The 27057-nt window shown below is 40.4% G+C and overlaps 1 pseudogene across 1 annotated transcript; it reads right to left on the reverse strand.

Annotated features, from left to right (window-relative positions):
• Window positions 1–856: 856 nt before the first annotated feature.
• On the reverse strand, window positions 857–27057 carry LOC311047123 (solute carrier organic anion transporter family member 3A1-like; annotated as a pseudogene). The gene is made up of 8 exons: window positions 27052–27057; window positions 23285–23470; window positions 17569–17884; window positions 14718–14869; window positions 14385–14483; window positions 9327–9569; window positions 7499–7663; window positions 857–873 (listed from the first exon to the last, which is right to left on the reverse strand). The product of its transcript is annotated as a solute carrier organic anion transporter family member 3A1-like (transcript).

Consider the following 27057-nt stretch of genomic DNA (forward strand, 5'->3'; position numbering starts at 1 on the left):
GTGTGTCCCCATCCAGCTTTGTCCGTCCGTGTGTCCGTCCAGCTCCATACATGGGCAAATGGTCTGTGAACACCTAACATTGGTCAAGCTTCACGTGACATCACAATATGTAATATAAATAGGTATAATAAGACTTAATTAATCAGGAACAGTTTTACCACCTCGCCTGGCAGAGACCTGTGCTCCGAGGAGCACATTTTCTAGTTTATATTCAAATATAAAAAATAAATACAATTATGATTGTTATAATTTGTTATTATTAATAATAATACTAATAATACTAATATTATTATTAATTAATTAATTATTTAAATTAATTAATATTAATTTAAATTTCATGTTGACAACCTTGTCACCAAACTTAGACAAAAATGGGCTTACTTTATAGAAATAAAGAATGCTTTCCTGTATCTTGTAAAAAAAAAAAACATTATTGAAGCCACTTTTCTTTCTGTCCTAGATTATGGAGACACTATTTACAGGATTGCTGCGCCATCAATCAGAACCCTAGCTCGTACCAGACCCGCTCAAGTGATTTCCGCTCAAGGTTCCATTTTCTCATACAGAGCTATAAGGCAAAGCAGCATTTTCTGTTAGTGCTCCATCTGCTGGGATAATAATAGACATGTAGATCTCATGGACATGGAGTATAATATATAACATATATATATATATATATATATATATATATATATATATATATATATATATATTATATAATATATATATATATATATATATATATATATATATATATATATATTATATAATAATAAACATGCAGAGTAACTGCAGTGACGAGCAGACATGCTGCTAAGCCACGCCCCTATTCAGACAAAAGAGTCAAACATGAGTGTCATGTGACCAGTGTGACTGAGCAGGGACGCAGATATAATATAAGCTTTCTAATGAAGAGTCATTCATTAAAATAGGAAAATATTTGAAGAAGATATGCTCATTTGAATCTTGTTATTAAACTATAATAGTCAAACTGAGAAAATCCCTTCTAAGGAATTTGCACTTCTAGCACCTCTCAGCTCCTGGTAATGGGCGTGAACAATGGGTAATTTATTCGACCCCTAGCCACTCCTCTAATCACCCCCCCAACGGCATTTCGTTAGCTCATCACGAGCGTCCTGGCTGAACTTCAACCGTGTGTGTGTACTCTCCATCTACAACCTGTACATCTACATAAACTTTCAGATTTCAAATATAAAGTGCTTATCCCATGTTGGATGTTGGATGTTACAATTCACTTCGGTGGGTCTAAGTACCTGTATCTTCCGTATTGTTTAAAAAAAAGCATTTTAATCAGATTGGCGGCCATTTTTTCATAGAGTTATAATGTATCAGAGTGCAATACACCTCCCAACCAATACGGTCGCGTAGTTGAAAGCAAATGGTGAAAATTCTGAGACAATTTGCCCACCAATCTGATCAAAATGCTTTTTATTCAACAATACGGAAGATACGGGTACTTACGCGGGCCCGTACATAATTGTTACATCCGTGGACATGGGATAAGCACTTTATATTTGACTTATGAACGTTTATGTAGATGTACGGGTTGTAAATGGAGAAAAGCAAACACCAGGTTTAAGTTCAGCCATGACGCTCACAACGGACAAGCGTTGTGTGATCCATGGCTAGTCAACAAGGCTAGGCTACTCGCTACCGTCTTTTTGTCCACATCTTCAGTGAAATACTTCCATACAAACGAACGCCGAACGTAGTTATAATGATACGATACAGATGAGTAAGACTGGGAACGAGGCTACAGACACACTAGTCATAAAAAGAGGTTGATTTATCAGTGGTTTACACAACAGGTATACAGCAGCACATCCCCTCCACATAGTGCCTACCAGTGACATCATTGGTAGGAAGTTTTTGAACAGAAAGGTTTATGAACTGTCCACAGCCCTCCAATGAGAACACAGAGTGAGTAAACAGACATGATGTCATATTATAATAAGCATTAGTGAGGACCAATTATATGAAGATAAGGTTGAAAATGTGTGAAGTGTTCCTTTAACCATAATTAATGTGGACATTCAGATCATTTATTCTCAGAGCCCTTATGCACCTTATGCACCTTATGCAGCCTGACAGACCAATGAGCACTGACTGCTTAATGCATGAAAACGACAAGACAAATACTCTGTGTGTGTGTGTGTGTGTGTGTGTGTGTGTGTGTGTGTGTGTGTGTGTGTGTGTGTGTGTGTGTGTGTGTGTGTGTGTGTGTGTGTGTGTGTGTGCGCGTGCGTGCGTGCGTGCGCGTGTGTGCGTGCATGTGTGTGTGTGCGTGTTTTTTGCTGAGCTGAAATATCAAAGTGGGGCCATTAAAACAAAAGGTTGTAACTGCTGCTGTTCACCACTGGAGGGCAGTATCACATACTGTATGATTCAGCCTGATCCTAAAATCTACAACATGAAACATCATCATATATGAAGAGGTTTTGAACATGAAACATGAATCTGTTATTGGTGGATCGATGTCACATGATTATGATGTCACATGATTAAGCTGATGTCACATGATTATGATGTCACATGATTAAGCCGCCGCTGGTCAAAAATGTGACCATTTATACATTGAAATAAAAAATATAAATATATTTGTTAGTCTTCATCACAATGCATTATGCATTATAAAGCCCTTTTTAACGCTCAAAATATGATATTTAACAATCGCCATGTCTGTGCAGAGTGACATCATTAATTAATGAAGTCATTAATGAATGGTCCTGTTTGGTGGCATGCATAGTTGACATGCATTTGATCAAAATACTACTGCTGGATGTTGTTCCTCCACTACACTTTAGTTACTATTACAAAACATACTTTAAAGTAAACCAATTAAGCCCTATTATTGTATTATGTTATGCTTTGGCTATTAAAAGATAGCCGATCTACAAGCTCACAACAAGCGATGAACTTGTTTACATGCTATTCTTTCAAGGTTTGACACAAACTTTGAAACATCTGAGTAGTTTTACTCTGGTACAGTTTTATATTTGTTTAAATTTATATTTTGATGCCAATACTTTTGTACTTTTACTCAAGTAAAAAATACTTTTGTATTTTTCCTCAAGTCACATTTGTAATGCAGGCCACGTACTTGTAAGAGAGAATCTCCACATTGTGGTATTGCTACTTTTGCATGAGTTTAAAAAATACTTTCATTACTGGAGGTAATATTTTATATTGGGGCGGGGAGAGGGGAGGGGGGGGGGGGGGGTAGTTCATCGCGAATATAATTATAGTCCTTTTTCTTTCTTTTTTTTCTTGCTATTTTGTGGACGGTAAAATTCGGTGCGACTAATTCAGGGCTGTTTACCGCATAACGCCTTGGAGCATGGCACATTTTACCGTCCTCAAAATGAAATGAAGGAACAATGGTAACATGTGCTTTGCTCCAAGGCGCTGTGTAGTAAACACCACTGAATTATTCGCACCATGGCGCCATGACTAATTCAGGCATTTTACCTTCCTAAAAATAGCAAAATGGCATTGGCCACGAGGTCTTAAGTCAAGACATACGTCACTTTATTTATTGCATATTAATTACTGAGACATAAGTGTAACTATTATTAAGACATAAGGCCTGGTAATTAAGACGCGCAAAAGAGGGCCCTATATGTGTGAAACTGAGTCATTAGCTAAACTAGCTAACCAACTAGCCAACTCGCTTCACAAAAAAAGCCCCAAACCCAGAAATTATAAGCACATGTTTAACCTTTAGTTTTCATGAATAATCTCTGGATAGGAACAATGCTCCATGGATTTTCTTTTTTTTGTATGAAATAATTAACGTGTATTATCGTGTGAGCCAATAATGATCCAAAGTAAGCAATAGTCAATGCTGCTATAAATGTACATGTGAATGTACATAAATGCATGATTACATGTAATGTTAAGATGTACTACTGTATGTCTGAAAATAAAATGCTAATAACCCTTTTGACCATGAACTGATTATTATTTTTCATACTATATATATGCTTTTTTAAATTATTATTATTATTATTATTATTGTCACATTATTTACTTCAACAGTCTTTGTACGGATGAGCCAATCAGATGTCTTCTTCTGAATCTGGAGACTGGATCAAACTGGATCAGACTGGATCAGACTGGATCAGACTGGATCAAACTGGTCTGAATTCGACTGGGGTTAGGTCAAGTTATTTTTCAGTTTTCTGATCCAGTCCAGAGCCGATGTGGAAACGCTGTCATTTTATCAATCCCACCAGTTTCTCCAAGTTTTATTTTTGTAAATACTTTGTTTGGTTTGTCTGCTTAGTTCTAACCGGTAGTCTTTGTCTGCTACTGTATGTAACTGGTAGGGTTAGAGTTAGGGTTAAGGTTAGGGTTAGGGTAGCACAGCCTTTGTTGTTTTTATATAAGGTATATTAATTCGGTGTGCAATAGAGTTGGCCTGGTTGTGTTAGAAACGGGAGCTGTGAGTGTGAATATTAGTGAGTAGGCTGGGAAGTGAGGCGGAGCTATTGTACTGACAGCTAGAACCGGTGGGACATCGGTTAGGGTTAGGGTTAAAGGGATAGTTCACCCCCAAAATGACTCATTTTCTATCAATCACACACCCCATGAAGCATTGAAGTCATGGAGATTTTTTTGTTTTTGTCGAATTCCTGAGTCAATAATTTGATGACTGGGTGTATTTCCGGTAGGAGACTCAAAGAGACTCCTTTGTGTCTCCTACCGGATACATTAGCATCTTTCCGCCGGTAATCAAATTATTGACTCAGGAATGCAACAAAAACAAAAGAATCTCCATGAATTCAATGCTTCATGGGGTGTGTGATTGATAAAAATAAGTCATTTTTGGGGTGAACTACTACTTTAAGGTTACGGTTCTGGTATGTTTAGCTCTAACCGGTGGCGACTTGGACGAACCAGATGCTCCATTCGGCTTCCCCACCCAGATCACACAAGTTAACCCATTAAGACCTGAATGCCTTCTGAACTAAATCTTTCAAACACATTCAAGATCTTTCAAAAATGTTAAAAAATAGCAGATGCACAAGCTCTCAGCGCAGCACGTTTGTAGATCTGCTACGTTTGAATAGCCAACGCAAAAACTTGAAATGAGCTCTCCCGGTTTTAATGGGTTAAGTCTGGGATAGAAAGCAGGCCAAAGTTAGTCTGAGTTGAGCCTCAACAGACTGGAAGTGTTTTAATGGGTTAAGTCTGGGATAGAAAGCAGGCCAAAGTTAGTCTGAGTTGAGCCTCAACAGACTGGAAGAGTGTTTCCCCCCGTTTGGCTGTTTTCTATATTACGTAACGACGTAGCTCAGAGCCTCTGCCTAGCGGATTAGAGGTTTGGCTCTAGTGTACCGTCCCCTTCCCGCTCGCCTGGAGACGTGGGTTCGAATCCCAGGCCGTCTACAATTACACTTCCACTCTACCACACAGTGCTGGTCCCGGTCCCTGGACCCGCCAATCACTGCCCACGGGCTCAAGCTCCGCCCACTGCCTTAAATAGACTCCTCCTCCTCTATAAGAGACAGAGAGAGAGAGAGATAGAGAGAGAGAGAGAGAGAGAGAGAGAGATAGAGAGAGAGAGAGAGAGAGAGAGAGAGAGAGAGAGAGAGAGAGAGAGAGAGAGAGAGAGAGAGAGAGAGAGAGAGAGAGAGAGAGAGGTTTAAATACTATATAGATAGATGGTCACTGTTGCCTCCCAGAAGAAGCAGATGTGACTCCTCCTCCTATTTAACATTCAGGAGGTGTAGTAAACGTAACTAATAATGAATGAATAACATCATTAATAATAACCTTGTTCAGTAGCAGACTGTGACATTATAACATGTAATGAATGAATAAAGTAAAGGTAGAGTAAGTGATATGTTTTGGTTAAAACAAAAAGTATTTTGTTAAAAGGTTAAAGCACTATATTGTGATAGTAATCATTACTATAGAGTGTTTGTTCAGTAACAGTGTTAAATAGCTCTATATTGTGATAGTAATCATTACTATAGAGTGTGTGGTCAGTAACAGTGTTAAATAGATCTATATTGTGATAGTAATCATTACTATAGAGTGTGTGGTCAGTAACAGTGTTAAATAGATCTATATTGTGATAGTAATCATTGCTATAGAGTGTTTGTTCAGTAACAGTGTTAAATAGCTCTATATTGTGATAGTAATCATTACTATAGAGTGTTTGTCAGTAACAGTGTTAAATAGCTCTATATTGTGATAGTAATCATTACTATAGAGTGTTTGTTCAGTAACAGTGTTAAATAGATCTATATTGTGATAGTAATCATTACTATAGAGTGTTTGTCAGTAACAGTGTTAAATAGATCTATATTGTGATAGTAATCATTACTATAGAGTGTTTGTTCAGTAACAGTGTTAAATAGATCTATATTGTGATAGTAATCATTGCTATAGAGTGTTTGTCAGTAACAGTGTTAAATATATCTATATTGTGATAGTAATCATTACTATAGAGTGTTTGTTCAGTAACAGTGTTAAATAGCTCTATATTGTGATAGTAATCATTGCTATAGAGTGTTTGTTCAGTAACAGTGTTAAATATCTCTATATTGTGATAGTAATCATTACTATAGAGTGTTTGTTCAGTAACAGTGTTAAATAGCTCTATATTGTGATAGTAATCATTACTATAGAGTGTTTGTTCAGTAACAGTGTTAAATAGATCTATATTGTGATAGTAATCATTACTATAGAGTGTTTGTTCAGTAACAGTGTTAAATAGATCTATATTGTGATAGTAATCATTACTATAGAGTGTTTGTTCAGTAACAGTGTTAAATAGATCTATATTGTGATAGTAATCATTACTATAGAGTGTTTGTTCAGTAACAGTGTTAAATAGCTCTATATTGTGATAGTAATCATTACTATAGAGTGTTTGTTCAGTAACAGTGTTAAATAGCTCTATATTGTGATAGTAATCATTACTATAGAGTGTGTGGTCAGTAACAGTGTTAAATAGCTCTATATTGTGATAGTAATCATTACTATAGAGTGTTTGTTCAGTAACAGTGTTAAATAGATCTATATTGTGATAGTAATCATTACTATAGAGTGTTTGTTCAGTAACAGTGTTAAATATCTCTATATTGTGATAGTAATCATTACTATAGAGTGTTTGTTCAGTAACAGTGTTAAATAGGTCTATATTGTGATAGTAATCATTACCATAGAGTGTTTGTTCAGTAACAGTGTTAAATAGGTCTATATTGTGATAGTAACATAGGTTAAACCCAAATATCCCAAATATCACTTACCCTACCATTAATAATAACACAATAAAAGCACGCATTGCACCTTTAAGTCCCCAAATAGTTACATTCACAGGCCACAGCCTGTGAATGTACTGAGATGTTGGACCCGCCTACCTAGAAGATGATTGGCTGATGAGGTGTACTGTGAGATGTTGGACCCCCCTACCTAGAAGATGATTGGCTGACGAGGTGTACTGTGAGATGTTGGACCCACCTACCTAGAAGCTGATTGGCCGAGGAAGTTGTCAGGTTGAATTGCTGCTCCAGGTATTTCCCCAGGAACGCAGCGAACCCGGCGACCACAGCGATCTCCATGCAGGCGGCCAGGGTTACGCAACTGAACACTGGGTTAGAGAGGAGGTGTCTGGTTACCCTGGGGATGACTACACACACACACACACACACACACACACACACACACACACACACACACACACACACACACACACACACACACACACACACACACACACACACACACACTCACACACACACACACACACACACACACACACACACACACACACACACAGTCAAGTAGTAATAAACATTTTCATATTTATACTAGAAAAAGTGCTCCTCGGAGCACAGGTCTCCGCCAGGTCAGGTACGTTATTGTGGCCTCCTGGTGGCGCTATAATAGGCCAATGTGAAAAGGGTGCCATTTGTTCAAGGGCTTTTCACTGCAATCGGACACTGCATTCATGAATTGAGGCATTTTTTTCCAAAAATGTGTTTTGCCAAATTAGACGACCTACTAGAAATGTGCGTGTGAAATTTCACGGAAATCGCAAGCTGCATTAGTGATTTGAGGCATTTTGTTCAAAACGGACCAATCCTGCAAACGTTGGAAGCCAATCTTAGGCAATCAGGATGAAATATGGGAAATCGGATGAATCCATGTTGATCACATGACTATAGAGATACTGTGTACTGATTTGTGTGATGTTTGGACACAATCTGTAGGAGTAGTATCAATAAATGTGTTTTGCACATATCGGCCTCCTGGTGGCGCTATAACAAGCCAATCTGAAACATTTCTGAATTGGCATCTGGCAGCTGGTAACGGACGGACAGGATGGACGGACACACGGACGGACGAACCCACGGACGGACGGACAGAGGGTAAAACATACTCTCTCGCCATGCCTTTCGGCCTGGCGGAGACAATAAAGTGTTGAACTGTGTTGTCTGTTTGGTCAGAGGTTTTCATATATATTCTGGGGAAGTACAGGATATACTATAACAGTTGGTGTAGTATGAAGAACAGGATATACTATAACAGTTGGTGTAGTATGAAGAACAGGATATACTATAACAGTTGGTGTAGTATGAAGAACAGGATATACTATAACAGTTGGTGTAGTATGAAGAACAGGATATACTATAACAGTCGGTGTAGTATTTCCGCAGTGGAGGCACCGCGCTGGTTAATTCTTATTCATTGCATCACTAACAATACAAAGGTAAAACGTTACTGGGTCTGTTTGATCATTTTAAGCAGTGCCTCATATCAGGATTTGTTAGTGACTCCACCATCAGCTACAGCGGATTCAGGAAAGTATTCTCCGGAAGTGCATTATTCGTCTATGAGAGCCGGCAACTACTGGCGATAGCTGGCAAAGAGGCGATAGTCGAATAGTGGGAAGAGGGACGATGTTGAACACAAGGATATATTTTTTTGGACGATGTTGTCCGGCGATAGCCAATCAAATTCATGTGTTGCTATGTTTACCTTCCACACGTACGGTAAACATTCATACGGTAATCACAGAAGGAACGCCCTCTGGGCGATTTTTATCACCCAGAGTCGCCTACTGTCTCCCGCTGTTAAAACATACTGTTAGAATCCTGTTTAAACTGTTAATGGAGTGTAGCCAGAGGTTGTTAAGCAGGCATACAGTAAGCTCATTTAAATATAGTTTATGCCATCCTTGCAGTCAACAACAGGGTTACATATGTATTCATGTTGCTATATAATGTACATAGCAAAGACAGACAGACAGACAGACAGACAGACAGACAGACAGACAGACAGACACATACCTCTCAGATGCTGACAGACAGTCAGTCCAGAGTCTGTAGTGTTAAACACATCGGTAGGTTTCATAGACGGAGGCAGCATAGCCTGTTCGCTCTCTGCTGCGGAGTCTGAATCCTGGTCCTCCAAGGCCTGGGGGAAGCCGAACATGAAGAGAGCAGAGAAGAAGAGTAACACCCCACACAGGAGGAAGCCCCCCCACCAGGCGCCGATCCACCTGGGGTCGTCTGGGGTGATGTCCAATTTACCTGAAAAATATATTATCATATATTATTATAATATAATCGGTCGCATGGTCCCTCTTGGCTTTCCTGATGGTTCTCAGGAGCGCCGCACGGGTGTCCCCCAGATTCCCAGATCTGAAGGCGATGTTGCGTGCATGGAGAGCAGCTCGTACCTCGCTGTTAATCCATGGTTTCTCGTTGGGGAAAATCCAAACTGTCTTTTTTGGAACAATGTCCTCAATGCACTTGCTGATAAAACACGTGACTGTGTCTGAAAACTCGTTGACATTGTTTTCAGCAGCGGTCCGAAACATCCCCCAGTCCACGTGGTCAAAGCAGTCTTGTAGTACAGAGTTCGATTGTTCAGACCAAATCTGCATCTCTTTTTTGCAGATGGGCTCTCCTTTCAGCCTCTGCCTGTAGGCAGGCAGGAGCTGAATGGCGCTGTGGTCCGATTTCCCAAAAGGAGGACGGAGGAGGCTTGTAGGCGCCTGGAAAGGTGGTGTAACAATGGTCCAATGTGCTATCACCTCTGGTATTGCAGGTGATGTGCTGGTGGAACATGGGGAGAACCTTCTTAAGCTTTACTTTATTAAAAACACATTCTGGCTGAGCAGTCTCTTTTTCACTGATGGCTTTGTGCAGCTCGCTCAGTGCTGTGTCTATACTGGCTCTTGGATGTATGTAGACACCAATAAAGACAACAGCACTGAACTCTCTGGGAAGCCAGAATGGTCTGAGTTGGATCATTATATCATCCACGTCTGGACAGCAGAGGGAGCCAATGATCTGTACATCACAACACCAGGAGTCCATGACGTAGACGCCGACTCCTCCCCCTTTTTCCTTACCGGTCAGCTGTTTCGTCCTGTCCACCCGGAAGTGAGAGTAGCCAGGGAGCTCCATCACTGAATCGGGGAACTCAGCGTCCAGCCACGTCTCAGAGAGACAAACTATTCCAGTGTTCCTTGTCTCTCCCTGAAACCGCATCCGCGCTCGTAGTTCTGTCATCTTGTTGTCCAGCGAGTTGACGTTGGCGAGGAGTATCGATGGCAATGGGAGCCTACCCTATGGAGCCTACCCTATGGAGCCTACGCTATGGAGCCTACCCTATGGAGCCTACCCTATGGAACTCTTGTTTTAGTTTTGTATTGTTTTATTGTATCTTGTTTAGTCGATACACTTATTTGTTTGAGCTCGTGCTCATTTGATTTTGCTATTTTGTCTCATCTGTTTAAGACAGTAGGTAGCTGATATATTGCACTTTTACCTTAGTGCTAGGTATACTCTTGGTTGCTTGTTTTTGCAGAAAATGCACTTCAGACTTCTGGTGATTAATAGTTTCGTTCCCTACCTATGTTGAATGCACTTATTGTAAGTCGCTTTGGATAAAAGCGTCTGCTAAATGACTGTAATGTAATGTAATGTAATGTAACTAAGGAAACTAAAGAGGCTAAAACTGCAGCTCCAGCGTGCACAGCTGCAGCCTTGCGTCGGCGCCGCCGTCACCGTGACATCCGCCATCGTCACGACACAATGACGTCATCACAGCCATATAAATGTCCTTTAAAAGTCAAGTGTCAAATAATCAAACTGTTATTCATAAATTATTACCGTTAAATCCTCTTTTGTCCTCCAGTGACGTCCTTTACACAGACAGACAGACAGACAGACAGACATGTGGTCAAACACTCGACTAAAAGAATGCAGCGAGGCCACAAGCTTGTCGCCCTCGTCTCGGTTCGGCGGTTTGGGATCCGTCAGGAGCAGGAACCAGCAGCTGGACTGTAAGGTGTGTAAGGTGGTCTCTGACGTCCCCTGGTGGCTGGGCAGGGCGTGGCACAATCTGGTCACCTTCAGCGCCGGCCGCAGAGCCTCGGAGACCGAGAGTCGGAGCCTCGCCAGGCGGCCGGCGCCCCTAGTGGTCGTCCTCGCCGCCCTGCTCCTGCTGGGTGGTGGGGCGTGGTGGCGTGGGTGGGGTGGGGGGGGTCTGGGTCTCCTGGGGGAGCTGCGCCTCCGCCTGCCCTCCGTCAACGTCACCCACTGGGGGAGAATCCTGGGCGACTCGGAGCGCCTCCTGTGGCTGGAGAAGAGCATCTCTCAGCTCAAGGACCTGCTGGCGGCCGGACGGCACCGGGAGCACAGCCAGGACGTATCCCATCATGCACTGCTGGCCGAGGTGCGGCGGCTGGAGGCGGCGGTGGAGAGCGTCAGGCGGGACGTCCAGGGGCTCCTGGGATTGGACGACGACGACCGCGGCAACGTCCAGGAGACCGTCTCCGCCCAGGTCGCGGCGCAGGTCCGCCAAGAGCTCCGCACCTTGTTGCTCCGCCCCGCCGGAGACCAGCTGGCCCCCACGGCGGCCGGCGTGGGGGGGTCCCAGCTCCTCCCCCACGGCGGCGACTCGCCCCTCTTTCATTGGCTGCAGCAGCGCTACGTCAGCAGGGAGGAGCTGGAGGCGGCGCTCGGCGCTCTGAAGCTCGGCGACAGGACGGGACAAGAGGCGGGGCACGGCGGCTGGGGCGCCGGGGCCGTGACAGAGGAGCAGGTCAACCTGATCGTGAAGAGCGCTCTGAGGCTCTTCTCCGAGGATCGCACCGGCATGGCCGACTACGCCCTGGAGTCGGCAGGGGGCGCCGTCCTGAGAACGCACAGCTCCGTCTGGAGTCTGTTCTGCGTTCCTCCCGCCGACTGCTCCTCGTCCAACACGTTCATCACGAAGCCCCCCCGCGTGGTCCTGCAGCCCGACAACCAGCCGGGGAACTGCTGGGGCTTCGCCGGATCCCAGGGGTCCCTGGTGATCCGCCTCTCCATGAAGGTGGTCCCCGCCTTCTTCTCCCTGGAGCACATCCCCAGATCTCTGGCTCCGGCCGGCAGCATCCGCAGCGCTCCCCGAGACTTCACCGTCTACGGCCTGGAGAGCGAGGGCCGCGAGGACGAGGAGCGTGGAGGAACGCTGCTGGGAAGCTACACCTACGACCAGGACGGAGACGCTCTGCAGACCTTCTCTGAGAACCAGGGCAACCGGAAGGCCTTCAGCCTCATAGAGGTCCATGTGCTGTCCAACTGGGGACACCAGGATTACACCTGTTTGTACCGCTTTAGAGTGCATGGAACACCTGTCCTCTAACGCTGACCCAACGCTGACCCAATGCTGACCCAACGCTGACCCAACTCCGACCCAACGCCGCCCCGACGCTGACCCAACACTGACACCTATAGGATTACACCTGTATGTACCCAACCCGATCGCCAGAGGAAACGTTCTCATTGAACGTTTTTCAACGTTTCTCAAAATCCGTGCATAGACTACTGGAAAACCACAAATTCCGTGCATAGCCGCCTAACATCTCCCCCATTGTGACTAAACCATTTCGGAGGCGTGCAGTCTCAAGGGAATTGTCGCCGTGTGAAGGACCACCGAGCGAGCTAAAGCGAGCGAGTTGCCGTCCTGAACATTGCGACATTCCCTTGAGCCTACTCAGCGCCGTTTGAGTTACGTACCGATAGGCGCAGAATCGTAAATTTTGTTGTGGGGACTGCTCTACTTCCTGTTTTTTTCCGGGTTGCGACTGGTTACGCCCACCGTGGGACTCACCGTACATATGCATGGAATTTGGGGGTTTCTAGGCGACTATGCACGGAATGACGTGCACAAATCCGTGCAATGTATACTAATTCTCTGGCGATCAGGCTGATGTACCACTGGAGTGCATGGAACACCTGTCCTCTAACACTGACCCAACCCTGACCCAATGCTGACCCAACAGGAATACACCTGTATGTACCACTTCAGAGTGCTTAGCACACCTGTCAACTAACCTCGCTGCTTAAGACAAAGATAAGTGCAGAAGTGAACCTATCTACACTTTCCTGTAGAGTTCTGGAACATTATTACAAGTTCATTTTCAAAACCTTTTGAACTCCAGTTTGTTTAAATACGATTTCCCAGGAGTATTCGCCCTTAGGTAATAAATGCAAATTAACTTTGGGTACATATCCGCATATGTTCTGGTTTTGCTCAAAGATTAAACCTTTTTGGCAAACAATTCATGCCTTATTGAAAACCAACTTCAGTTTAAACTGAGGAAATGTCATATCTCTTAGGGGTTGATTTACATGTAATTATGAGTTCTGCACATAGAACATGGTTTCATTTCTTTAGATTTCCTCGCTGCACAGTGTTGTCCTTCTTTCATGGAGGTGGTGACATCCCTCCCCCCCCCCCCCTGTTTGAAGCCTTAACCACTTGAATATTGTTTTTTATTATTATTTTGTTTGTTTTATTGATTTTTTTTTGTTTTGTATTTGTATAAATGTGTCTTCTGACACTCACCCTTTTATGAATAAGTTAACACAATGTGTCTGTGCATTGTCTTGTATGTGCTGTACTAAATGTCAACATAAATGATTAAAAAGAACATTAACAGACTGATAGAACCTCATCCTGTTACACAACAGACTGATAGAACCTCATCCTGTTACACAACAGACTGATAGAACCTCATCCTGTTACACAACAGACTGATAGAACCTCATCCTGTTACACAACAGACTGATAGAACCTCATCCTGTTACACAACAGACTGATAGAACCTCATCCTGTTACACAACAGACTGATAGAACCTCATCCTGTTACACAACAGACTGATAGAACCTCATCCTGTTACACAACAGACTGATAGAACCTCATCCTGTTACACAACAGACTGATAGAACCTCATCCTGTTACACAACAGACTGATAGAACCTCATCCTGTTACACAACAGACTGATAGAACCTCATCCTGTTACACAACAACAGACTGATAGAATAATAAGGTGAGGTAATAACTCACTGGTGTCGATGAAGACGGCGTCGACGTAGACTTTGGAACAAACTGAACCCAGGATGAATCCACAGGCTGGACCGAACACTAAGGTAGAGAACAATATACCTGAGAGAGAGAGAGAGAGAGAGAGAGAGAGAGAGAGAGAGAGAGAGAGAGAGAGAGAGAGAGAGAGAGAGAGAGAGATTTTAACATTTCTATGGATGATATATGGCACAGGGAACATATAGATGTAAATGTATAGTCAATTTAAAATGTATCATGTATCAGATGCTCCTTATCCAGAGTCACTTACAATATTCATGTATAAAGGTATATAAAGGCATATATAATAATACATACCTATATATAAGGAAGAGTCTTTTCGCGGTACATGGTCGTCGATATAAGACACGCCCAGTGGTTGAACGGCTGTGGCTCCGATCCCCAGCAGAACCTGAGCACCAATCAGCAGCAAGTACATCATGTCTGTGTTGGCCTTGTCTCCACACTTCCTGTCAATACAAAAAAACTACAAATTGCAAACTACAAACTACAAACAATAATAATAATAACAATACATTTATTTGTATACATTTATTCATACAAAATTGCAACCCAAAGTGCTTCACATCAAGACAATAAACAGTAGAATGCCAGAAAAAACAGAAACATAACTATAATAAATAAATAAATAATGCAGTTAAACTAAAGATCAAGTCAACATGGGGCAGAATTATACATATTCATCAAAATATAAATAGCAATACAAAATAAAAGTAACTAGAAAAAGTGCTCCTCGGAGCACAAGTCTCCGCCAGCAGACTTGTGTTGGGAATGTTCTAATTCTTATGTTCTAATTCTTACAAAAAATAGAACATGTTACTGTGTCATAGTAACATGACACAAGTGTCCTATCCGTCTGTATAACTGTCCTATCCGTCCTGTCTGTATAAGTGTCCTATCCGTCCTGTCTGTATAAGTGTCCTATCCGTCCTGTCTGTATAAGTGTCCTATCCGTCATGTCTGTATAAGTGTCCTATCCGTCCTGTCTGTGTAAGTGTCCTATCTGTCCTGTCTGTATAAGTGTCCGATCCGTCTGTATAAGTGTCCTATCCGTCCTGTCTGTATAAATGTCCTATCCGTCCTGTCTGTGTAAGTGTCCTATCTGTCCTGTCTGTATGAGTGTCCGATCCGTCTGTATAAGTGTCCTATCCGTCCTGTCTGTATAAGTGTCCTATCCGTCCTGTCTGTGTAAGTGTCCTATCTGTCCTGTCTGTATAAGTGTCCGATCCGTCTGTATAAGTGTCCTATCCGTCCTGTCTGTATAAATGTCCTATCCGTCCTGTCTGTGTAAGTGTCCTATCTGTCCTGTCTGTATAAGTGTCCTATCCGTCCTGTCTGTATAAGTGTCCTATCCGTCCTGTCTGTATAAGTGTCCTATCCGTCCTGTCTGTGTAAGTGTCCTATCCGTCCTGTCTGTGTAAGTGTCCTATCCAATTGTTACAGTATCCGCCATTTCTCAGCCATTTCGTGATTATTCCTGTCTTACCTCACTTTGAAAGAGGCTAAGACTCTTTCAAAGTGACACATGTATTTATAGGCCGCTATACGTCACTAGCCAATCAGATCACACTATTTCACCGTATTGTCACGTGTCACGTGAGGCTTGACCAATGTTAGTCCCATTTTCAGAAAGTGAAAACAAACTCTCCTGGCGGAGACAATAACAATAATAAAAGCATAAAACACAAGATGAATTTAAAACAATGCCATAAGAAAAGATATGTTTTTAGTTTACTCTTAAAAACACGTTTTAAGCTCTAGAGGTAGTTTGTTCCACAACGTAGGTCCATAGACCCAGAACGTGTTCTTATGAGAAGCATTAGGGTTAGGGTTAGAGGGGTAGACCCAGGGGGTAGACCCAGAACGTGTTCTTATGAGAAGCATTAGGGTTAGGGTTAGCGTCAGGAAGCATCAGGAACGTCTAGTAGGAGAGCGGAGGAGGACCTGAGTGTTCTGGTTGGAACATAACATTTGACAGTGTCGTGTCAGAAGAGGCCCAAAATGCGGGTTACCCGGCTGGCAGATGTTACAAAAGTAGTGGAGGAGAAGAGACGTCGCGGACCCAGAGTTTCCCAATCAGCATTTATTCAATCAGCAGCATCAACAGCAACAGCAGAGAGCCAGGGCAGAGCCCTGATCTCCCGCACAGCCTGACGTCGTGTGACAACTGTACTCGTACTGAGCTACATTTTAGTTCAGCTTTTATAACACAAATAGCTTCACATTAGAATGCAAATAGTTCATGTTGGGTGGGGGTCAATGAGAGCCCCACCTGTTCAAGGAGTTCTTTGATCCTTTGCAAATGGTAGCCTACTGTCTCTCTATCTGTTTCCTATATCCTGCTCAAGGTGTGATCAGGATGATAAGACAAAGACATGTAGGCCTAAATGACTGTACTTCACAGCTATGCAGAGTGTCCCTGATTGATTAGCAGACGCCAGTCTGGGCCTGAGTCAACACACTATTATTCTGACTTTAGCTTTTTGTAGATTACATTCTATATGTTTTTACTTGCATACTGGTATAAAATATAACCAGATACGACAACAGAATCCTTGATGTATAAAGGTTCTAAGTTATTTAGAGCTTTGTAAACAAATAACAATTCTCCATATTTTGAATTGCCTGTAATGTTCCAATGGATGTCTTTGGTAGTCCTGTGAAAAGAGAGTTGCAGTAATCTAGCCGGCTTGTTATAAAAGCATGGATAAGGACTTGTGACCTTGTTAAAATGGTAATTAAAATTTAGGTCGGAGTCCAAGATCACACCCAGGTCTGTGAGCTCTGTTTTGACCAGTCTGTGTGTGTGTGTGTGTGTGTGTGTGTGTGTGTGTGTGTGTGTGTGTGTGTGTGTGTGTGTGTGTGTGTGTGTGTGTGTGTGTGTGTGTGTGTGTGTGTGTGTGTAATGGTAAATGGCTATGTGCAAATTGAGATCAATTGCTATTATTTTAGTATGCAATACAAAATGACAATGGTTTTATAATGGGGGTGTTCCAAAAAAAATCATGCTTAGGGCCATGAAAATCCTAGGGCCGGCCCAGTAACTGGTTAAATGTGTTAAATGTGTGTTAAAGGAAATAGTGAAAATAGCCAAATCTACAAGCTCACAACACGTCACTATGTGTTGTGATCTTGTAGATCATATTACCTGCTGCCCCGCTGTTTCCCGTCCGTCCTGCTGGTGGCGTTGTAGCACAGATCCCTCCGTTGGGGTCTTGGCTCCAGCCGTCCAGGCTGTCGTATTCGTACCGATGAGACAGGAACTCCGGCAGCGCCAAGAGCAACGCCCCTAACGCCATGACGATGCCGCCGCAGACAATCAGACGCGGCCAGTGGGCGCGCGCCCCAAAGTAGCTGACGAATAGGATAAGGGCGAGGTTCCCCACCTCAAAGCTACTGGCGATGAGGCCGGCGTCCGCGCTCTGGAGAGCGAAACGTCTCTCTAATGTCGTCAACACACTCACCTGAAACATATACATATATAACATATAAACATATAAATGTCTCTCTAATGTCGTTAATACACTCACCTGAAACATATAAATATATAACATATATAACATATAAACATATAAACGTCTCTCTAATGTCGTTAACACACTCACCTGAAACATATACATATATAACATATAAACATATAAACGTCTCTCTAATGTCGTTAACACACTCACCTGAAACATATAAATATATAACAATACAATACATTATATATACATAACTATAGCGCACATTCACTCAGACATAGATATAGATATAGATAGATATAGATATAGATATAGATAGATATAGATAGATATAGATAGATATAGATAGATATAGATGTATATATGTTACAGGGAAATCGGACGCTGCGTTCATGATTGACAGCATTTTGTTCAAAAACGGGCCACTACTGCAAACTTTAGATGTGAATCTTAGCCAATCGGAATGGAATATGAAAAATTAAACCAATCCGTCTTGATCACATGACTATAGAGATCATGTGTACCGATTTGCGTGAAATTTGGATAAAATCAGAAGGAGTAATGTAAAGAAATATGTTTTAGATAAGTCGGCCTCCTAGTGGCACTATAAAAGGCAGATGTGAAAAATGCAGGGCAAAGGTTTTTTTTTTTTTTACCTCTAGGGAGTGCGCATACAAAGTTTTACACAGATTGGTGCAGTTATAGGTAAAAACATGAATGGGGCTGTTATAGCGCCACCATGAGGCTTATTAGAAAAATCTCAAGTGGCATTTCTTCCTCGACATAGTGGGAATGTGTGTGCAAAGTTTCACGGAAAATGCATCCTGTGTTCATGATTTGAGGCCTTTTGTTCAAAACGGAGCAGTCCTGCAAACTTTGGAAGCCATTTTTAGCCAATCAGGATGGAATATGAAAAATCTGAAAGACTAGTTTCGTTTATTGACTATAGAGATACTGTGTACCGATTTGCGTGACGTTTGGACAAAATCTGTAGGAGTACGGTGAAAAAATGTGTTTTGCTAAAAGCGGCCTCCTGGTGGCGCTATAACAGGGCCATGTGAAAGAATTGGGGCAGGGGTTCTGAATTGGCATCCAGGGAGTGTGTGTGCACAGTTTCACTGCCATCAAGCCAACGGTGCGGGAGATTAGCTGTCCACAGACGGACACACGGACGGACAGGGGGTAAAACATACTCTCTCGCCATGCCTTACGGCCAGGTGGAGACAATAAATGCCCTTTATTGGGTTTGTACCCTGCCTATCTGTGTCTTCATCAGTGTCCCACTATATATAGATAGATAGATAGATAGATAGATAGATAGATAGATAGATAGATAGATAGATAGATAGATAGATAGATAGATAGATAGATAGATAGATAGATAGATAGATAGATGAATGAATGAATGAATGAATACTTTATTTCGGTCATTTGGCCATGTACAGAGTTTGACATTTCCAAAAATACAAATAAAATTCATGGACCGAAAAGGTGTAGGCTGAAGCCGTAGCTTATAATGCCTACCCTTATAATGTTATAAAACAAACAATAACAAAACATCAATCAATACTCAAAACAAAACAAAAACAAAACAAAGACAAAGACAAAATTTGTCTTTTCATCTACAAAAAATAACATGTAATGGTTTATAATATTTTTTTATATGTATCTATTATATTATCTTTAAACATTTTCTTGAATTTATAGATTGAACTGCATTTCTTTAGGTCATTTTCACAACTATTCCATATTTCTCTTGCCATAACCGATGTACATCTCTTTTTAATATTTGTTCTAGCTATAGTAATTCCAAACATAAGTATACCCCTCAGCTCATACTGATTTTCTTTAATTTGGAACAGATTCTGAATGCATCTTGGAAGCAGTTTCTGTTGTGCTTTGAAAGCTAATAAAACCGTTTTCTGTGCTACTATATCATAGAATTTTAAGGTATTATACTTAATAAAGAGTTTATTAGTTGGTTCATAATAACCTGATCTATTTACTATCCTTATAGCTTTCTTCTGTAATATAAAAATAGGGTTGGTATTCGTTTTATATGCATTTCCCCATATCTCCACACAATAATTAATGTATGGAACTATGAGTGAACAATATATTAAATACAGTGCTTTCTGGCAGAGGATATATTTAGTTTTATATAGTATTGCAATAGTTTTTGACATTTTTATTTTTACATTATTTATATGTGATTTCCAACATAGTTTATCATCTATTATTACTCCCAAAAACTTATTTTCATATACTCTTTCTATTTCCATACCACTGATTTTAATTGTAGCTTGATTTTTTATTTTCCTGGTGCCAAATATTATATAGTTTGTTTTAGTTAGATTCAATGATAGCTTGTTAATGTCAAACCACGTCTTTATTTTCTTCAATTCCCCTTCCACTGCATTCAGAAGCTGCTCCAAATTCTTCCCAGAACAATAAAGGTTTGTATCATCAGCAAACAAGACATACCTCAATGTTGGTGACACTTTACAAATCTCATTTATATATAGTATAAATAATTTCGGACCTAGAACCGAACCTTGCGGGACGCCGAAGGTTACTTTTTCTAAACCAGATTTTTCATTATTTATTTGAACATATTGGTATCTATCCTCTAGGTAACTTTTTATCCATGAATTAGCTATCCCTCTTACCCCGTATCTATCAAGTTTATTTAATAATTTGCTGTGGTCTATTGTGTCAAATGCTTTTTTTAAATCAATGAATACTCCCACCGTATATTCGCCATTTTCAATGGCAGTAGATATTCCCTCAACTAGTTCCATTACCGCCATTGAAGTTGATCTATTTGCTCTAAACCCATATTGGTGATTGCTCAAAATGTTATGTTTATCTAGAAACTGATCGAGTTTTTTAACAAATAGTTTTTCAATAATTTTGGAAAATTGTGACAGTAGAGAAATTGGTCTGTAGTTGTTGAATTGATGTCTATCTCCGTTTTTGAAAATTGGAATTACTTTTGCAGTTTTCATTTTGTTTGGAAAGATACCTGTTTGAAAAGATTGATTACAAATGTGGGTCAGTGGTTTTACTATGTGCATTATTATATTTTTAACTAGTGACATATCTATATCAGTCCAGTCAGTAGACTTTTTGTCATTGAACTGATTTACTACTTCAATTATGTCTATTTCATTAATACCACTAATAAACATTGAATAATAATTACGGTCAACAATATCCTCTATCCCATCCTTATGTGTCGGTTCCACAATCTCATTAGCCAAATTATATCCTACATTTGCAAAATATGTATTAAATTTATCAACAATTTCCTTTGGATTATTAATATTTTCATTATTGTCATTTATAAAATAGTTAGGATAGTCGGCTTTTGCAGTACCCTTTCTGATTATACTGTTTATTACCCTCCATGTCCCTTGAGTATCACTCCTATGGTGTTCCAGTAATTTGCGGTAATACTCCTTCTTCTGAAATCGTATAATATTTACCAATTTATTTTTATAAGTCTTATATCTATTTTTAGATAGATAGATAGATAGATAGATAGATAGATAGATAGATAGATAGATAGATAGATAGATAGATAGATAGATAGATAGATAGATAGATAGATAGATAATATATAGTTATTATAGATATAGACATACCAGATAGGCCCCCACAGTGCCCTGGGCTAACATCAGAGCACATTCACTCACACATAGATAGAGATATAGATATAGATATATAGATGTATAGATATAGATATATAGATATATAGATATATAGATAGATATAGAAACATAGATAGATACTGTAGATATAGATATAGATATAGATATATACATACCAGATAGGCCCCCACAGTGCCCTGGGCTAACATCAGAGCACATTCACTCACACATAGATAGAGATATAGATATAGATATATAGATGTATAGATATAGATATATAGATATATAGATAGATATAGATACATAGATAGATACTGTAGATATAGATATAGATATAGATATATAGAGATATATAGATAGATATAGATACATAGATAGATACTGTAGATATAGATATAGATATATACATACCAGATAGGCCCCCACAGTGCCCTGGGCTAACATCAGAGCACATTCACTCACACATAGATAGAGATATAGATATAGATATAGATATATAGATGTATAGATATAGATATATAGATATAGAGATATATAGATAGATATAGATACATAGATAGATACTGTAGATATAGATATAGATATAGATATATAGAGATATATAGATAGATATAGATACATAGATAGATACTGTAGATATAGATATAGATATATAGATGTATAGATATAGATATATAGATATATAGATATATAGATATATAGATAGATATAGATACATAGATAGATACTGTAGATATAGATATAGATATATACATACCAGATAGGCCCCCACAGTGCCCTGGGCTAACATCAGAGCACATTCACTCACACATAGATAGAGATATAGATATAGATATATAGATGTATAGATATAGATATATAGATATATAGATAGATATAGATACATAGATAGATACTGTAGATATAGATATAGATATAGATATATAGAGATATATAGATAGATATAGATACATAGATAGATACTGTAGATATAGATATAGATATATACATACCAGATAAGCCCCCACAGTGCCCTGGGCTAACATCAGAGCACATTCACTCACACATAGATAGAGATATAGATATAGATATATAGATGTATAGATATAGATATATAGATATATAGATAGATATAGATACATAGATAGATACTGTAGATATAGATATAGATATATACATACCAGATAGGCCCCCACAGTGCCCTGGGCTAACATCAGAGCACATTCACTCACACATAGATAGAGATATAGATATAGATATATAGATGTATAGATATAGATATATAGATATATAGATATATAGATATATAGATAGATATAGATACATAGATAGATACTGTAGATATAGATATAGATATATACATACCAGATAGGCCCCCACAGTGCCCTGGGCTAACATCAGAGCACATTCACTCACACATAGATAGAGATATAGATATAGATATATAGATGTATAGATATAGATATATAGATATATAGATATATAGATATATAGATAGATATAGATACATAGATAGATACTGTAGATATAGATATAGATATATAGATAGATATAGATACATAGATAGATACTGTAGATATAGATATAGATATATACATACCAGATAGGCCCCCACAGTGCCCTGGGCTAACATCAGAGCACATTCACTCACACATAGATAGAGATATAGATATAGATATATAGATGTATAGATATAGATATAGAGATATATAGATAGATATAGATACATAGATAGATACTGTAGATATAGATATAGATATATACATACCAGATAGGCCCCCACAGTGCCCTGGGCTAACATCAGAGCACATTCACTCAACATGAAGATCTTGATGTTTTTGAAACAGGAGACGCTCTTCATCCTCTGTCCATCATCATCGTCCTCATCATCATCGTTACGCTCCGACACGCCCTCCACCACGTGCACGCTGCCGTGCACGCTGCCTTGATCCACCTACACACACACACACACACACACACACACACACACACACATACACACACACACACACACACACACACACACACGTGTCGCGATGCGACGCGTTGTGTGAGCTTGTAGATCGGCTATTTTCAAATAGCCTAGGTATAAAATAGGGCTAAAGTGGTTAATGTATGTTTCATTATATCATAGTTTATATCTGAAAAGTAACTAGCAACTAAAGTTTTCAAGTAAATGTAGTGGGGTAAAAGTACAACATTTGCCTCTGAGATGTAGTGGAGTAGAAGCAAAAGCATTGGAAATTGGAAATACTCAAGTAAAGTACAAATACCTCAACATCGTACTCAAGTACAGTACTTGAGTAAATGTACTTAGTTACTTTCCACCACTGCTTATAGATCTGCTGATAGTTGTAGTTGTAAAACGGAGCTGAGATCAAGACGTCCATATTAAACATATCAGACACAAATAAAACTAGACGCGTCGCAATTCCGGGGAAATTGCAAAGTGTGGTTGCGCCGACGCGGTCGGGACTCCAGTAATACGCCGGGAGGAATACCGTCGGAGACTGCGCCAATTACATCGTCACGTCACTCCTGAGATCGCCTGCGTTTCATTTTGAGAGGATTGATCCCCCAAAAATAATGTTTTTGCATCAAACGGTTACATTTCGAGCATTCGTGGCGCCCCCTATGGATCAAAGTAGAAATGCTTTTGGGGATTGGTTTAGTATACCACCCTCGACATGTGATTCAAATTTGGGATTGACCGGACGTTTTGTTCGTGATTTATGGCATTTTTGGTCAAACGGGCCCCTCCCGCTAACTTTGGAAGCCATTTACGGACGGACGGTACGGACTATCAAAATTCCGCTTGGATAGGTTTATCGCATGGGTCCATAGATCACGTGTACCGATTTGTGTGAGATTTGGAAAAAAATTGAAGGAAAAGGAGCAAAAAGTGTGTTTTGAAGAAAATTCAAAATGGCGGAAAATCTATCCTGACGCAAATGGGCGTGGCCTATATGGGAAGATGCGTCGTGACCCAAGGAATCCAGGGAAAAGGAAATTTTGATTTTATGACCTACGGTTCAAGAGTTATAGGCCAAAAGGTAAAGGGGGCTGTTATAGCGCCACCATGTGGCCGACGGGTGTGATTATTTTCTTAATAATTTTTCAAAAAACTATTAACCTCCCCTCCAAGTTTTGTAACTGTAGCCCTTACGGTTTCCGAGAAAAAAATACTTGAATGGGAGTTTTTGCAATTCCCATTAAAGTGGATGGGGAAATTTAATGCACTAATAAATCAATATCAAAAAATCTATCCTGACGCAAATGGGCGTGGCCTATATGGGGAGATGCGTCGTGACCCAAGGAATCCAGGTGAAAAGAAATTTTGATTTTAGGACCTACGGTCCAAGAGTTACGGGCCAAAACGTAAAGGGGGCTGTTATAGCGCCACCATGAGGCCGAATGGTGTGATATTTTGTTAAATAATTTGGGACTTAATTATGAATTATCCCTCCAAATCTGATAACTCTAGCTGTTAAGGTTTCTGAGTAAAAAATACTTGAATTTGAGTTTTTTCACTTTTACATTAAAGTGGATGGGGACATTTAATGGCACTAATAAATTAATATCAATTAAAGTATTCAACCAATCTCTTAGCAAAATACAAGCGCACGATTCCCGTTCAAGACGGTCATTTTGATATATGGCACAACATTAGGGTATAAAAACTGTGGGAGGAGATGCGGTTCGAAAATTGTTAATCTATAAATAAATAAAGTGTATAGAGTACTATAGTGTGGTTGCCCTGTTGGGCAACCACACTAACTAGACGCGTCGCAATTGGCAATTGCAAAGTGTGGTTGCGCCGACGCCGGTCGGACTATCATAATGTCGTTTGGACAGGTTTTTCGCAGGGGTCCATAGATCACGTGTACCGATTTGAGTGAGATTTGGAAAAAAAATGTAGGAAAAGGAGCAAAAAGTGTGTTTTGAAGAAAATTCAAAATGGCGGAAAATCTATCCTGACGCAAATGGGCGTGGCCTATATGGGGAGCTGCGTAATGACCCAAGGAATCTAGGGAAAAAGACATTTTGATTTTACGACCTACGGTTCAAGAGTTATAGGCCAAAAGGTAAAGTGGGCTGTTGTAGCGCCACCATGTGGCCGACTGGTGTGATTCTTTTCATAATAATTTCGCAAAAAACTATTAACCTCCCCTCCAAATCTTGTAACTGTAGCCCTTACGGTTTCCGAGAAAAAAATACTTGAATGGGAGTTTTTGCAATTCCCATTAAAGTGGATGGGGAAATTTAATGCAGAAATAAATCAATATCAAAAAATCTATCCTGACGCAAATGGTCGTGGCCTATATGGGGAGATGCGTAGTGACCCAAGGAATCCAGGTGAAAAGAAATTTTGATTTTAGGACCTACGGTTCAAGAGTTACAGGCCAAAACGTAAAGGGGACTGTTATAGCGCCACCATGAGGCCGAATGGTGTGATATTTTTTTCAATAATTTCGGACAATATTATGAATTATCCCTCCAAATCTGATAACTCTAGCTCTTACGGTTTCTGAGAAAAAAATACTTGAATTTGAGTTTTTTCACTTTTCCATTAAAGCGAATGGGGACATTTAATGGCACTAATAAATTAATATCAATTAAACTATTCAACCAATCCCTTAGCCCTATACACGCGCACGATTCCCGATTTAGACGGTCATTTTGACATATGGCACAACATTGGGGGATAAAAACTGTGGGAGAAATAGCGGTTTGAAATAAAGTTTATCTATAAACTAGACGCGTCGCAATTCTGGGAAATTGCAAAGTGTGGTTGCGCCGACGCCGGTCGGGACTCCAGTATTACGCCGGGAGGAATACCGTCGGAGACTGCGCCAATCACATCGTCACGTCACTACTGAGATCGCTTGCGTTTCATTTTGAAGGGACCGACTCCCCCGAAAATCATGTTTTTGCATCAAACGGTGACATTTTGCGCATTCGTGGCGCCCCCTATGGGTCAAAGTGGAAATGCTTTTGGGGACTCGTTGAGTAAATCACACTCGACATGTGATTCAAATTTGGGATCGATTGGACGTTTCGTTTGTTATTTTTGACATTTTTGGTAAAACGGGCCCCTCCCGCTAACTTTGGAAACAATTTACGGAAGAACGGTAAGGACTATCAAAATGCCGTTTGGATATCTTTATCGCATGGGTCCATAGATCACGTGTACCGATTTGTGTGAGATTTGGACAAAATTTGAAGGAAAAGGAGCAAAAAGTGTGTTTTGAAGAAAATGCAAAATGGCGGAAAGGAGGGAGAAATAGCGGTTTGAAATATTGTTTATCTATAAATAAAGAAAGCTATAGAGTACTATAGTCTGGTTGCCCTGTTGGGCAACCACACTAATAAAGATGGTGTGTGGAGTACTATAGTCTGGTTGCCCTGTTGGGCAACCACACTAATAACAGATCTCCAAGCTGCCAGCGTGTCTGCAGCCGCGGTGCGTTTATGAGATCTGCATGTTTTGGCTGTAATGCTGGAACATGGATGCTAGGTTTAAATGTCTCTCACCTGCAT

Source organism: Gymnoscopelus microlampas, assembly GCF_963454915.1.
Source record: "Gymnoscopelus microlampas genome assembly, chromosome: 1".
Classification (NCBI taxonomy): domain Eukaryota; kingdom Metazoa; phylum Chordata; class Actinopteri; order Myctophiformes; family Myctophidae; genus Gymnoscopelus; species Gymnoscopelus microlampas.